Genomic DNA, 15,976 nt, shown 5'->3' with positions numbered 1-15,976 from the left:
ACGCAATACGTCATCACGTCAAGAGGTCATGGATGATGTATGCGAAACTACGCCCCAGTGTTTACAAGTGTGGACAAAGAGAACTGTTCCGACGTTGTTGTATGTCAAATGATACTAATTAATGTCTTTGTGTCAGTTTATTGTTTAAAATGGTCCGCAGATGTGCGTTTCATATATGTAACACATGACCTTTCTACGTCACTACGCAATTACGTGAGGTCGCGCTGGCGCGTCACAGGACCGGAGATAGACGAGAAGTTGTGGTTTAAAGGTGCATACTTCTTATTTTTCTTGTCAAAAATGACAATTGTTTCACTATATAAGACCCTTATGCCTCGTTTGGGATCGTTTATAGTTCTTTTAAAACTGCAATTTTAAACTGCATTAAATCTGTTACATGTTGGGGTCAATTAAAATGAGAAAAATCCTGGAATGTTTTCCTCAAAAAGCATCATTTCTTCTCGACTGAACAAAGAAAAATCAACATTTTGGATGACATGGTGGTGAGTAAATTATCTGGATTTTTGTATGATTAATAAATAAAGCAATTATGAAGCCCCACCCCTAAACCTAACGTCAGTGGTGCTAAACCGGATTGTATTAAAACATGAGATGTATTAAGGACATTCAAAACATCAGATATCATTTGGGTAGAGACTCCACACTCGTAGATTTAAAAATAGTTGCCATTTGAAACAAATCATGTACTGTATTTCTACCTCTGCTTTCTCGACAGTAGCGTTTCACTCTTTCTTTTTTTTCCGTCTGTGTGGTTTCATTCCCCATGTACCTTCTGGTCTGTTACCCTGGTGCTGTAAAACATAGATGCCTGAATTGTGCATTAGGGCATCGTGATTACATCCATCAATCATGTCAGAGATTTTGGAAATGATGGTTTAATGTACCTTTTTAACTACATGTAACTTTGTTGCTGCCTCTGTACATATTTTGTGGCATGGATATGAAATGCGCGAGAAGGAAGGGTAGAAAAGAGAGCAAAAACCCATTGTGTTTTTTCCCTGTCATTAAGCTGTGCCTGGGAGATGATGTGGAAGCCGTATGTGGTCCAGGGGAAGTATTTATGGCCCTGCTTGAATCTGGTTGGGCTTCGCTGATAGCTGAGATAATGTGAGCGAATGGGATGCAGCGAGCTGTTCTAATGGCACCAACAAGACATGGGAACAGCCAGGATAAATAAATGTTAGCCATTTTCTCCACTCCACGCCATTTGCATGTTCCATCATTAAAGCTGCTTAAATAGTTGCGATAATAGAATAATAATAAAAGTACCAGTTGCATTTAAAAAGTGCAAAATGGGTCTTTAAATTTTCCTAATGCATTTAATGCAAAGGCTCCGTGTTTCAATTGAATCGCGAAGTTGTGTTCGGTTGAAGATAGCAGCAGCTTTAATTTTAATTTGTTTTAATTCTGACACTTATGCTCCAGTGGCTTTTCTCGTGAAATGGGGATGAATACAAACAAGATTTCACTTCATTAAACAGCAACAAACTGTACGGAAATTGCACTTACTTATGGAAATGGATTTTAAGCATGCGAAGCATTACTTGCTCGGTCTACGCTGAAATTTGAAAAACATTACAGGGTGAGCCTATTAGCTCTGACAGAGTTGAGCACAATTACAGAACGGCGAGATCAAGGTACTGCTAAACCCATGGTGATAAAAAGTGACAAGCTATTAGGGAAGTATATTGACCTTAAAGAGCACTTAATTTAATAAACCACAGTTTGCACAGGTGGCATAACTCTGAAACTGGCATAAGAAAAGACAATGATAGAAATATCATGCTGCCAAGCTCTTGAGGTTTATTTTACAACAGGATCTCTATGTTGTTTATAAATTATTTTTATGTTGCATTAGCTTGCACATTATATAGTTGTATACAACACGTATGTAGGTTGGGTTAGTGACTCTGGTACTGTTAGTTTACTTCAATGTTATCTGCATTTTCAGTGTCTGTTTGGAATGAACTAGACTGCTGGATTGTTAACAATGGACTTGATCTTCCTTCTTCTGAAACGGCTGTTCAAAGGCAGATGGTGGTGGTACTGTTCACTTATTTACCTCATGCAGTAGGTAAGGCAGCAATTAGAAATATCCTAATTCATAAATATTTACTACATTTTTGATATAAATAGGGTCCTTTTTGGCGAATGCTATTTACACTAGCTCCACCCAGGGGCGTAGCGCAAGGTTCCGGGCCCTATGCATAGGCAGTCCTGATGGGCCCCCCCATTTTTCCATTTTAGTTTTCTAATCACTACATGAACAAACTGTATGATAACCAAACAAGACTTGATTCAGTCATATTTTATTTTGCTGAATGAACAAGACATTACATTTTTACATTTTTTTAGAACATTTATTTTTTTATTATGCTTTTTTACTTTAAGGCATACATAAAATTTTAAATATGCCATTTTAGTTTTGTACATTAACAAAAAGCTCCATTCATAATAAAAGACAAACAAAACTTCACTGTCACAAGTTATTTTTATCTTGAGAAAAAAAGGCCTAACGAAACAAATGGTATTGCTTACATGCTATAGCTTCCTCAAATGTATAGCTTTTATACTGAAGTTTATTCCCCAGTAAATGCCCACTGGCGTTTATAATATAATGTTGACATGATATGTAGGCTACTACCAAGCTACCTATGACACTGATTAGCCTATTATTGCTAATTTTAGATATTATAACCTATAGAAATTTACGCTCCACGAGATGCTCAAAAACGTAAACAAAATGCGCGTGCAGATGGACTAAACCATTTGGCGCAGCAAGGGGTGGGACCGTAGAGCGATTGGCTTGTGATGCGATGTCGCTGGTTCAAATCTGCCTTTTGGGTTTTGTTGCATAATAAATGTGTGTGTGTGTATGTAATTGTTTTGGATGTTTAAACACAAACACACACACGTATACTGACCTACAAAGGCTAAGTGCAGTAACTACGCAAACACTAAAACTGAGAAAAATGCCCTTAACGTTTTTTTACACCAGCCAGTCAAACGTGTTACTGCAATTTTGGCAAAAAAGTGAACCAGGAGATTTTGTCACAAGACACAACAGATCTCACAAAGCCAATTTCAACAGCATAACCAAATGCGTAGTTACTGCGCTTTGGCTTTGTAGGGCAGTATACATTTTTTTACATTTATTTAATGTATATAATGTAAAAAAAACACTTTTTTTGTACGCGATTAATCAGGAATCAGTAGTCGAAGTACTCCCAAAAGTGCTATTACGCCATAAAATATAGTTCCTCTTTTAAATCCGCTTAGAAAAGCGTTACGTTTTATTTTGTACCACCAAACTTGCTCGTATAACTACTCGTCTTAAATAGGAAAAACGTTGATGTGTATGGTCACTTCTAACTTTATCTCTAAATGGTACCATTGAATGAATGGGGCTAAGCTAAATGCTATCGAAGCGTCGCAGCGCGCTCCAGCGCTTACGTGCACGCACACAGATGATAGAGGGATGTATCAACAATTCTTAGTTAAGGTAATAACATATTTTAATGTTGAAAATGAGTAGACTATTCCTTTAATAATTCAGCTTTCATTTAATAATCTTACGAATATAATCATTTACACTCTGTTATCTACAAAAATGCTGAGGTGCAAATAGTATCTGCCAATATAGATATCTAATTACTATTTACACTTTGCAAATTTTGATCATTTTATTTATTAAATAAAACTTATTTTCACCTACTAGCGCTAAAAAAATCCAGATCTTGTCATTTATAAATAAAACAATCTCATTTTTACTTTGTGTAAACAGCATCTACAGCTATTTGCTATATAGCTAGTTGTGTAAAAGCAGCTGCTGTTATGCTGTTAACAGAACTGCCAGTGATCTTAAAATATCTGGGATTTTTTTGCCATTATTAAACCATGATTGTACTTACCTTGTAACATTGTACTGAAATAGCAAATGAATAGGCTATAAAAGAAGATAAACAATAGATGTTAGAGAATAATTCACATGGTTATCGAGGCCTATTAACAAACTAAATTCTTAACAAGCCTTAACACAAGATCCTCCTCCAGCTTGCCTTTAGAGTTGAATGATCTCGGGAGGTCCGACATGACTTCCCCGATCCTTTGAGACCGGGATAAAGCAGTCTCCACCAGCTCTTTTTTCCTCCTCTTGTGTCATCTTGTGCTCGGTCTAATCTCCCGAGCGTCTGAGGCCCGAATGCCGCTGAAAGTGAATGGAAACTTCAGCCGTATTGTTTATGTGCCGCTCAGTGTGACCGCTCTTTGTGTCCCCCACCTTGTTTTGTTTTTCATGCTACTTAACAGTGACATTGAATGCCATGTGTGTTTATCTGTCTTCAGCGCGTTAATCTATTTGCATTATACTGCCGGTGTTCCCGTAGTCCCATTATATATTAGAAAAGCAATTATCACTTCATTAAACATAGAAGGTGTTAACACAAGTCATAAGACTAAGCCATCTGTTGAATTATCTTTTCGGTCTCTTTTTGATACCATCCACTAAACGACGCTTCTCACCAATTAAGGTTATACTTGGTAATTTAACTTTGAAAATGGGAAGTGTTCTGTTACCCCTCTAATAATAGCAATGCATATGGCGGTTATTTAGACTTTTTAATGAGAGAGATGGCCTCTTCAATTTATCTTTGAGATCTGGAAAAGGCAGATTGGACCCCGAGGACTCAATTCACCTGAGCATATGTTAGAATCCGAGGCATTTTTTTTGCGTGCGGTGGCAGACGTTGTAACATTTTTGGCCTATTTTCGTATTCTGCTGTGGGATAAAAGCATGATTTCACTCGTGTTTATTTTTGTCTGTCGCTTTGTTGTTTTCAAGGTCAAAAATGTTGGTAAAATTCCAATCGGTTTGTTAGAATAATAACCAAGTTGATATATTTTGTAAGGGAGTTACTTTGTCACCTCTACTCGGGTTACGTTGATTTGCTGTTTTCCAAACGCTTGAAAAAAAAAACGTACCGTCACACGTGAACGCTGTGAAATATAGTCCTTTAGTTCTTCAGTTTAAGTGCAGAGCTGATATGTCAAAAAGCCTGTCATCAACTTAACCTCATCTCACTTCGTAAAATCAATAAATCAGTGCTATAATTGGGTCGCTTTAACATGTTCTCTGTTTTGAATCACATGCTGGGGTAATTTGAAACTTAGCAGTCATAAGCTAACATCTTGAATTATGTGACATTTAGGCATCTTCAGCCTCTTAAATCTGAAACGGAAGCATTAAGACAGATAAATGCGTTTGAAAATCAACTGGTTTTAAAGGCAAATGCTTATTTTTCATGCTTTCAGTTCATTTAGTTTAACACATTTTATCCGGTTGGAGCCGTCTGTATTTTTGAGATGTTTTTAATGCTGATAGAAACAAGATTTGTATCACTTTAGTTTTAAAGATGATGTTATCCCCTTAGCTGTGCCTGTACTGATGCAGAGATTTAACAGCTTAATACCGCTTACCTACTTCTGAAAAATAAATGATATGTTTGGCTAAGAATATTAAGAACCAATATTATGTGTTAAAATAAAAATGTAATTAAATGTAAATGATATTATAGTTGCCAAACGTAACATAAATTTAAAAATATTTGAAGACAGTACTTTTGCTTTGCTTTTAATGTGGTTTGGTTAAATTAATGAACTGTATACAGTTAAAATAGAGATAAAATCATAAGAGGTTAGCATTCATAAATGACCAAGCTTTTCTGGAAAGAAAACAAAAATGATGCATGATAATACATCGCAATTGTTTAGTGAAACTTTGCGTCTTAGAAAGCCGCTGCAGTCCACCTCTGACTGTGAATGTAAAGGTTTTCTCTCAGCATCTTGCCATGTGTGAGTGTGTATTGACAGCTCAGATGGGAAGCTGGCAGAGGAAATGGCCTCATTTGTTTCCTATGGCTCGGTAATGGCAAATCACCTCTTAGGGGCAGTCAATTGACAGACTCCAATCCTAGTGCGCAAACATCCATGAGGATTTTATTGGCTTCCTCCTCAACTCCTCCACCTAATGTGGTTAGCCCAATGAGGCCCAAAAGTTGTAAAGGTATTACAGAAAAAAATCAATCACTCGCTGTCCGGGCGAGTTCTGTTTTAGGATGGATCGTTTAAATGAGGACATCAATCAGACTTGTTGTGTTATGTTTATTGTAGTCTTGTGCCAGATTATTCACAAAAGAATGGTGATGCCACAGCTATTAGAGGGAAAAATATTAATAACAGCATGAAAAAAGAAGAAATGTTGTCTGTTTTGCTTTTTTAAACATCAGAAGATGGATTTTTCTAATCAATTTAAAGGATTAGTCAATTTTCTTAAAAAAAAAAAATCCAGATAATTTGCTCGCCACCATGTCGTCCAGGATGTTGATGTCTTTCTTTGTTTAGTCGAATAGAAATTGTTTTTTTTTTTTGGAAAACATTCCAGGATTTTTCTCATTTTAATGGACTTTAAAGGACCCCAACACTTAACAGTTTTAATGCAGGTTAAAATTGCTGTTTCAACGGACTCTAAACGATCCAAACGAGGCATAAGGGTCTTATCTAGCGAAATGATTGTCATTTTTGGCACGAAAAATAAAAAATATGGACTTTTAAACCACAGCTTCTCGTCTATCTCCGGTCCTGTGACGCGCCAGCGCGACCTCACATAATTGCGTAATGAAAGGTCACGTGTTACATATATGAGACGCACATTTGAGGACCATTTTAAACAATAAACTGACATGAAGACATTAATTGGTATCATTTGACATACAACAAAGTCAGAATGGTCCTCTTTCTCCACACTTGTAAACACTGGGGCGTAGTTTCGCATACGTCATCCGTGACTTCTTGACGTCATGGCGTATTGCGTGAGGTCGCGCTGGTGCGTCACAGGACCGGACATAGACGAGGAGTTGTGGTTTAAAAGTGCATATTTTTATTTTTCTTGTCAAAAATGACAATCATTTCGCTAGATAAGACCCTTAAGCTTCGTTTGGGATTGTTTAGAGTCCTTTGAAACTCTGTTAAAACTGCAATTTTAAACAATGCAATAAAACTGTTACGCGTTGGGGTCCATTAAAGTCCATTAAAAATAAGAAAAATACTGGAATGCTTTCCTAAAAAAAAAACATAATTTCTGAACAAAGAAAGACATCAACATTTTGGATGACATGGTGGTAGGTAAATCTGGATTTTTTTTAAAGAAAATTGACTAATCCTTTAAGTACACAATAGCTCTTGACATCCATCATTCTTTCTTAAGCTGTTGTGCGAAGAAGAAACGGATGAAAGTTGGGATTTTCAAATCTTCTGCCTTGTCTTAATGAACAGGTGTCTACATAACACAGCCCACCTCACAGATGGCTATATAATTAGCATTCATTATGGCAACCCTGCCAAGGCCAAGCTCTGTGTGGCCAAAAAAAACTTGCTAACCTCCTCACCTTCAAGCAGACCTCTCCCTGTAGGAGACTGACACCTCTTTTTCATGGCTCCGCCAAGATTGGGGGCCCTCTCAAAAAGTGTCATTTTAATACTGGGAATTACTGAGACATGAGGTTAAATTCAGACGAACCAAAGGTTAAAGAATCCAAACCCAATCCATAGCCCAAAAATTTGAATGACAAAATATAAATGCATGTCTCCTAGTATTCCTAATGCACATTTACTAATTGTGACAACACAATACAATGCTTAAACAACAAATTACTCAGAGCGTAGGTATGCAGAAACCATACATTCACTCAAGCCTTTACGGTATAGCATCCCATCTCGTCGAGCTTAAAACAATACAGTTTACCCCTGTAGTCACGGTAGTGGCAGCAGTGGTCAGGTCATTTCTCGAGCATGTCAACTTTCATGCCTGACTGCCTTCGTTGTGGGGCGGGGGGTGGGACAGAGTGCATGGCGCAGGAGTAGGCCTATAATTTTCTCCACTTAGAAATGAATTCTATCTAATCTCATTTCACCATGTCAAACGGCAGCGTGACATGCTGTTTTCCTCAGTAACATTTGGTTATGCTGCAGCACTCGACTGCCCTGCTGATGCAGGCTGACACCCTCTGGTTATTAAAAACTGTTTGTACTTTGCGATATTGTATGATGTGGGTTAAATGCAGAGCAATAGAGAGACTAAATAAAGCCGCTCTGTTTTTTAGTTTCGTGAGATGATGTCTCTTGCAGGTCACTCATCTCTGTTTCCAGGTTGGCTGGCTGTCAATGGGAAATAGAATAAATGGCTTATATATATATATATATATATATATATATATATATATATATATATATATATATATATATATATATATATATATATATACATATTTATTTATTTATTTATTTAATGCAGGTGTCTGTACTTATTAAAATGTACGTGCAGTATTACTAATTTATAAATAAAAACTCAGTTTACTCTGTGCATGGATCAATTTATAATACCAGTGCTTTATTGGCATGTTCTTTGTCATGTAAGATTGTGTATAACAATTCAAAACATATGAATAATTCAATTTCGAAATAATTTGAGTACTTCAGATGTTAATTGGGAATAAATTAGTGTCACTTGTAGATGGGGTCTGCTGAATTTTACAATTTTGTAGTACATGGTTTGCATAGCACTTCTTTTATTTTAACTATCAATTAGGTATAAATGAAAAATACATATCTTACATAGATCATAGTTTTTACAGTAGATTTTTGTTCATAATTCTAAAAACAGGCTTTTGTGCATTGTACGTTAAGACACAGATTGATAAAGATGTTATGCATGTAGCAGTAAATACCAAACGCACAATCTTGCATTCTGAGTGCCGACACACATGCGCGCACACACACTGAAGCTTTTCCCTTCACCTCACAATAAAGAAGTGCACATTTAGGAGATGGAGTTGCACACTCTGAGTTATTTGCAGGGCTAATGTATTATTCTGTTCAAGTAATGATCAGGTAGTGTTAGATGAATGCGAGGTGTTCAGCTCCATTACTGGCCGCACATCAGTGAGGCATTATTACATTATCACTGCTCCTTAGCAGGAGATTGGCTGTGTGACCAGGTTCTGAATACACTCATACTGCTCGGGCTGGCATAAATTGCAGATTGGCTCATTGCTTTCAATGATAAAAAGTAAGAATTGCTAGTAAAAAGAACATGGACTCGGGCTGCTCCGCAGTTGTTTGTCAACTAAACATGTTGGTGCACACGAAAAAAAGGACGTTAAACATCTGCACAGACTTGTAAATTGATGAAGAGGTTTTCATTTGGTTTGGAAATAAAAAAGGCAATTTTAAACATGTCATATGGGTGATTCTCATGAAATCCAGTGTCCAGCATCACAATAAAAAAAACTTGAAGCCAATTTTTTGAACATATAAGATTAAAGTCTGAATTTACTATAACTATTTTTAGAGGATTTAAAACATATTTCCTATAAAATTATATAAATTTTTTTAGATTATCATTATAAAAAATTATCATTACCGCAACATGAAACATGATTTACAAATGAGAACTAAAAAGTTGTCTAGGTACTATGACAAACAAAATTTCACTTTTTATCTGGAGAGAAAAAATAAGAACTGCTTACCTGGTAGTTTTTTTTAAATGTTAGTTAATTGAAAATTGTTGCGGAGGATGAGAAAATGAATTATTTATCCTTATTATTGTCTCTACATTTACCAATGATCACCAAACATCACATGTTTCTTCGCTGTAAATGTTTATAGTAACATGCACTGAAGCTTTTTATTTTTTTAGATTTTTTAATTGTAAATATTTCCATGTCAAAGAACCCAAATCCAGTCATGGACATGTTGCGTTAATGACAATTTTCTCCTTAAATGTGGAAAAAACAACAAAATTGGTTTGTGTGATCTCATTTGAAATCATGTGCATTTAGTACGTGAAGAGATGTTTGTAACTGTATGCTTCTTATTTTGATACACTTACTTTGCATTTACTTTTTTATCAAAATGTTTCATGACACCTCATAAGTCTAATTTCGCGAGAATCACCCATATATGAATAAGAAGCTAATTTTGGATGGCACAGAAAGAGAATAAATTCATATACTGTATGTAGATTTTCTGACTTTTGTCAATCGTGTGTATGGCTTGCTAATTGCTTTTATTTACTTATTGTTTGTCTGGCATACTAGACCCTGGATAATCCTTAGGAGGGAAGGAAATCATTAAAGCAAATTAGACTGTAAATATTCTAAAGAGCATTTGTCTTGAGGATCAATACTGTATGTTCTGCTGTTCCTTACCAGATTCTGTAGTGTTTTCAGGTCATCATGAGAGAGATTATGTGGAGAGTCCCTTTATTTGGCGTAGAGATGGATTGATGTTATTGACAGTTAGAAAACGAATGACTAAACTCCCCTTTATCTTGCTGCAAGACCGTAATAGCTAAACCAATTTTTACTTAGAAAATGCCACATGGCAGTATTGACGTAAACTACTGATACAATTATTCATTTACCCTACATTTAGTTTTTCAATGTTGTTTTTTAAATGGGTAAAATATGTATCACTAATTTTTCACATTTTGTTATTGTCAGCTTTAGCATATTTAACTCAATTCATTCATGACAGCACTGTACAGTGCAGGAAAGATTAAATTGATGAAAGTGTTCCTTTTAAAATCGGACAATATCACATGCATTCATTTCCTCCTCTTTGTACCTTTTTAAGCTTATTTTCACAAGATGAAAAGGCGAGAAGTGTCTTCACTAGATAGGATTTAAGATAGGATTTAAAGCCCAATGTAACCAAAGCTCTTTTGTCATTTACACAGTCTGGGCCCCTAACCTATTCCCCAGTCATATGGCTGAGGCCTATGAATTTGTGACCCCCCTCTCTACCCGAGATAATAAGTCTTAATGGCAACAAAATGACTCCTCTGTTTCATTCTGTTGTTATGGTAAAAACAGCTAACCCGAAATGACCACTCTCCCCATCTCAGGCTGGGATGTTTGCCTTGCTTTTGGTGGGCTGCAAGTTGGAGATCCTTCTGTTCTCCATATGGCAACATTGTCTTGGTAATGTGCTACAATGCCCCCCCTTGGAGCGTGCTGCAGGCCCTGCTGCTAGAGGATAAACTATTGGTTTCACTTTTTCTCTCTCAGAGCCCCTGGAGGCAAGCCTATGGCCTGGGGGACATGCTGCTCCCTGAGCTGGGGGGCTTTCAGCGCGTGGCGGCCCCGCCACCCCCGCCGCGGCTGCCCGAGAGGGCCCTTAGCCAACACAAAAAAAGAGAGGGAGAGAGAGGTTTTCAAAGGAGGGATGCGTAACTCTTGGGGGCACTGAAACAAAAAGGCAAATTCATTGTGTTCTATATATGGCGGAAATACAAAATATTGCCTTTTTAAGACTGTACGTATTTTTTTTTTTTGCATTTTCGATGCATTCTGCTTTTTAATGCTAATACAACAATTAATTCTCAACCTAAAAGAAATCTAATTGTGCATCATGCATAATTTTTCTTCATCACCTTTAATTGACTATACGCAGTTTTCTTTGAGGGGATTTTTTCAATTTGAGAAAGAGGATCTTATTAACAATGCACGTTTAATGCTGGTCCTTTAAAAAGATTTAAAACTTCGAAGATTTTAAACTCACCCTTGAGGCATCATCTCAATCAAGAGCCCAAATGAATAATGGGTCCAACTAAAATAATTTTAAGACCATTATATTATGTAAATGTATAATCATAAAAAGTGCTGCATTTGCAAATATGCATATGATTTCATCCTGACTGTTTTAATTAACCATGTTGTCCTGCCTGAGAGATAATATGATTTATAATCTATCATTAGCACATGATGCTGTTTTGTAAGTCTGTTTGTCGAAGTTGTCTGTAGTGTCTGCCACCGGATCTGTTGCTTGGTTGACATATACAGTAGTTCACCGTTAATGGAAAAATTTATTGCCAAGCGACATCAAGATTGTCATCTCTGAAAATATATATAAAAAAATGTCAGTTTGATCATGTAAACTAAGTAGAAGGGCTATATCACCCCACATCAGTAATTAAAAACATGTAATCAAACTAATTTATTAAGTTTAATTCTTTTTTAAAGCAAAACCTGAAGCTAACTTAATCCGACAGTGGAGATGCTTTAACGTTACAACTTACCCCATAGGTGGAGTTAATTGTAACAAACGGAGGATTTGTTGTAACACCTGCTAGAAAATTTTGTTTAAACACAGATAATTCAATCAAATTCTGTCTATATACTAAAGGTGGATATTGTTTATATATCTGCTTTATATTACAGTAGATAGATATCCACACATTCATCCATTCATGATCCTTCCCCTAACCATCCATGTATTATGCATCAATGCATTTAAATATATTTTTTTAAAGAGCTGCACAATTAAGGCAAAAAGTTCATAATTTTGAGTTTTTTCTCCTGATATTGTATTAACAGTTATCATTTTGATGATAAGTGTTTAAATTGTTTTAATTTTATTATCATTGTATACTGGAGGCTTAGTTGTAACACTGTGTTACAACTAACTCGCTGTGTAAAAATTTTTCAATCCCAGCTATCAGTTACTAAGAGTTGCTGACATATTTCAAAATGGTGTTATGTTTTGGGTAACAAGCCAGTGATTAATATAATATAAGGTTGTATTTTTTTGACTTACACACCCAACATAGAAATCGAAAAAAAACTTAAGATGAAGAAATTTACTTTTATGCCTCCAAAATGCTCTTTGTTCAATTTCTTAACCAAAACACATCCAAACTTTTCACAAATTCACAAGAGATTATCTTCTGACTGTAAGAGAAAATGACCAAAAGCACAGATTGCTCGGCCCTGTAGAAATATGCAAAGTAGCTGCGTTACTCAGTATACAAATCACGCTAGATTTAACATCAAGTGCTACCCAAGACATTGCATTGTTTGCTCTGCAAATTAATCTGACACATTTTTTCTATCATTATCCTGGGATGAGGAGTATTTGTAGGATTTAGAGTTTTATACAAATAATGTGCGTGTTTTCATGAATCCAGCTGACAAAAAATCAGCATAGGACTGTGAAAGGGAAAAGAGGATGTCTTGGGTAATGAGGAGAAACATTTTTTAGAGAATTAGGAGCTGAAGAGAAACAAATAGCGTATATTGAATGTTGTTAAAAATTGAATATTAGTATTTAAATTAGTGTCATACATAAAAAAAGATTAATTAATATTTTTATAATTTTAAAATATTAATAACATGTTCGGAGACACGTATATTTAAGTAAATATATTTAATATATTTTTTATCACAATTAATTTATAAATCAATATGCGTATCAAGGTTTTTTTTCTTAATTTAACCTAAACACAACTTGCCTTTTAATAAAATGACCTTGACATACAGACATTGTGGTATAAAGAGGGTCTTCTTTTTTATATGGTTATGTCACATAACAGCAAAATAACTTTCTGCATGTTGATGGACAATTTGGTGAACAAATAAATAACATTTAAATTGTATACATTAAAATATTTTATTTTAGGGAATGTATATTCTATTTTACTGTTAATTTAGAACGTAACACTAAACAATTTTTTCTAACTTTGTTTTAATTGCATTTTAATAAATTTTTGATACATCAAGAACTTAATAGATCCAGAAGTTTAACATATAAAAAGAAATAAGCAGAAACGGGTATCTGTTTATCTGTGTTTGTTCTGTTTAGAGACCTTTAGGACCAGATTAAGGACCTCTGAATATGTCTAAGTACTTTGCTTGTAATTGCATACAAAGTTCCAACTTCAATCGATCTAAAGTTCTCACAAGTGTCTCCAGAGTTTTTCTTCTGGCCACTTTCAAAGTTAGATAAAGCTCCTATGGTTCACTGCTCACAGGACAAACTTTTTTCACTTCTTTTTGTTCTTCCCCCCTCTGGGATTGTTTCTACAACACACATTTGTGAATCTTGAATTGATGAGAATGTAACAAAGCCACTCTGTTGTGGCAGGATGAAGGGCCTGTGAGAACACAGGGCTTATCTGCTCAATAAATATGATGCTTCCTCATACACCAACTCTTTGTCACTGACAAAGAGCAAACAGCTGGTAGATGAAATGCTACATTGCAGCACAGGACAAGAGACATTTTCAGCTTGGCTGACCAGACACCAGCCTTTGAGCTGGCTCTAGGAAGGCTGTTTGTTTGACCCAAAGGAGTGGAATTGACAGAGAAAGCCTGCAGCACTTTTCTCTTCTATGACTAAGGCCGCAAATTATTTTCCAGTTTCCTGTGTGAGGTGCTGTGTTTGTGCCATCTCTCTCTCTCTCATGACCGCATTGCACCTGCTGTGTCCACAGGGTGTGTGCTTCAACAAAGAAAAAACTTGTTTAGTTTTAACATTTTAAATACTGATTCATAAAAAGCGCCTCATACTTACTGTAGCATTTTATCGCAAGATTTTATTGTCGGCAGACCTCACAGGTCACATATAATGGCTATCATGGGTCCATCAATACTTGCCAAAGTCATATTGATTCTTTTTGTTTTAAATTATAGACCTGAAGGGGCCTTCGCAGGTAGCTTATATGCACGCCAGTGTCTGTTGATATAAACACTGAAATCCAGTGGCATTGATTTATGATACAGGGCACTCACAAATTGACTTATATGCAAGAGATGTAAATGGGGAAGGCTGTTTGATGGAGACACTCATTTCCTTCTATAAATGTTTTAAATTAACTCAACCCTTGTGGCAGAACAGCACAAGCTTTCTTTTCCCCCCACTTTTCCTTTTTTATTTGCAAGATTATCCTCATTATCAGGCAATTTGTTTCATAAACGGAAACATTTCCCTTTGATAGAGTTAGGACGAGGGAGTTTGATTAAGAGGATTCATTTCTGAAAGTAAACCTATGAAATTAGCCAAGGAACGAGCCATGTTAACAATGATGCAGAGCAAAGATGTTTATAATCAGAGCTTTCTGACAGCACATAGATCACAGTAAAGGTGGAAATAAAGCAAGATACGAAAGAATCACAGCTCCACAAAATGATACAATAGTATTCATTTATCAACTTTGCGGAGCTATTCCATCAGACCGTAGTCAATTACCGTATGCGTATGAATAGTAAAGATGCATGTGATTCGGAAAAACCTTATTGGCTTTTTGCGGCATATTGCTGTGCTTGGGGAAAAGAATATACATTTTGACAATTTTAAGTTTCTGCACAAATGTACTAAACACGTGGTGTACAGCGTTGTATATGTATACTTTTAATCTTCTCGTATTTTCTTGCATGACGTAATGTTTTACGAGTTCTTTGAATTTGACGTATTTTTTGTTGCTTCTTAATCTTGCATATCGAAACAAATTGGGCAATTTAATTTTAAACTCTGCGTACCTCTCTATCTCTGCCTCTGACTGCACATATCCTTAACTATATGGTTTTCAATTATACCTCTGTGCCAACAGACCTTTCAGACATAAAAGTTATCTACCAGCTCAAAATCTGTGGCTCATGCCTCCTAATGGCATGGTGTTAAAATTGTATTAATTAAAGAGGAAATATGGAATATAAAGTCATACGTGGTGCAAACACAGAGACTGCTGTGTGATCAGTTTTAAAGCGGGCACCTGCATTGCTCGCTGTTAGAGGGAGGACCCCTACTGGAGGCTGAGCATGTTATAGCTCTGCTGTGCAATGGGGCTGTGATACAGTATCTCCTAAATTGCATAAATAGTGAAGATAGTGACGGCTTTAATTATGTATCAAACTTTATTGAAATATTTTTTCTTAGTGATATATAGCTGGTTTTGTGACTGGCCGATTTTTGTCTAACTTGTGTAATTCATGATGACCATGCATTCATATACAGACATCTTGACATTTGCTCTTGTTTTGATGATTATCTGAATAATTGCATGCATGCTTAGTTTATGAGGTGAGCAGTAAAACTGTAAATTACTAATTTAAACTATTTTGGT

The 15,976-nt window shown here is 35.9% G+C and overlaps 1 long non-coding RNA gene across 1 annotated transcript in view; it reads left to right on the top strand.

The window, feature by feature from the left end:
- Positions 1 to 13,979, top strand: part of LOC129416779 (uncharacterized) — a 39,943-nt gene extending 25,964 nt beyond the window's left edge. The window contains exons 3-4 of the long non-coding RNA XR_012372165.1: positions 1,973 to 2,095; positions 13,717 to 13,979. This is a non-coding gene — a long non-coding RNA (uncharacterized lncRNA). The remainder of the gene's footprint in view (positions 1 to 1,972; positions 2,096 to 13,716) is intronic.
- Positions 13,980 to 15,976: the final 1,997 nt, after the last annotated feature.

This window comes from Misgurnus anguillicaudatus, chromosome 11, assembly GCF_027580225.2.
Source record: "Misgurnus anguillicaudatus chromosome 11, ASM2758022v2, whole genome shotgun sequence".
Taxonomy (NCBI): domain Eukaryota; kingdom Metazoa; phylum Chordata; class Actinopteri; order Cypriniformes; family Cobitidae; genus Misgurnus; species Misgurnus anguillicaudatus.
The sequence above is the reverse complement of the archived record's forward strand: the minus strand, read 5'-3'. Positions and strand labels throughout refer to the sequence as shown.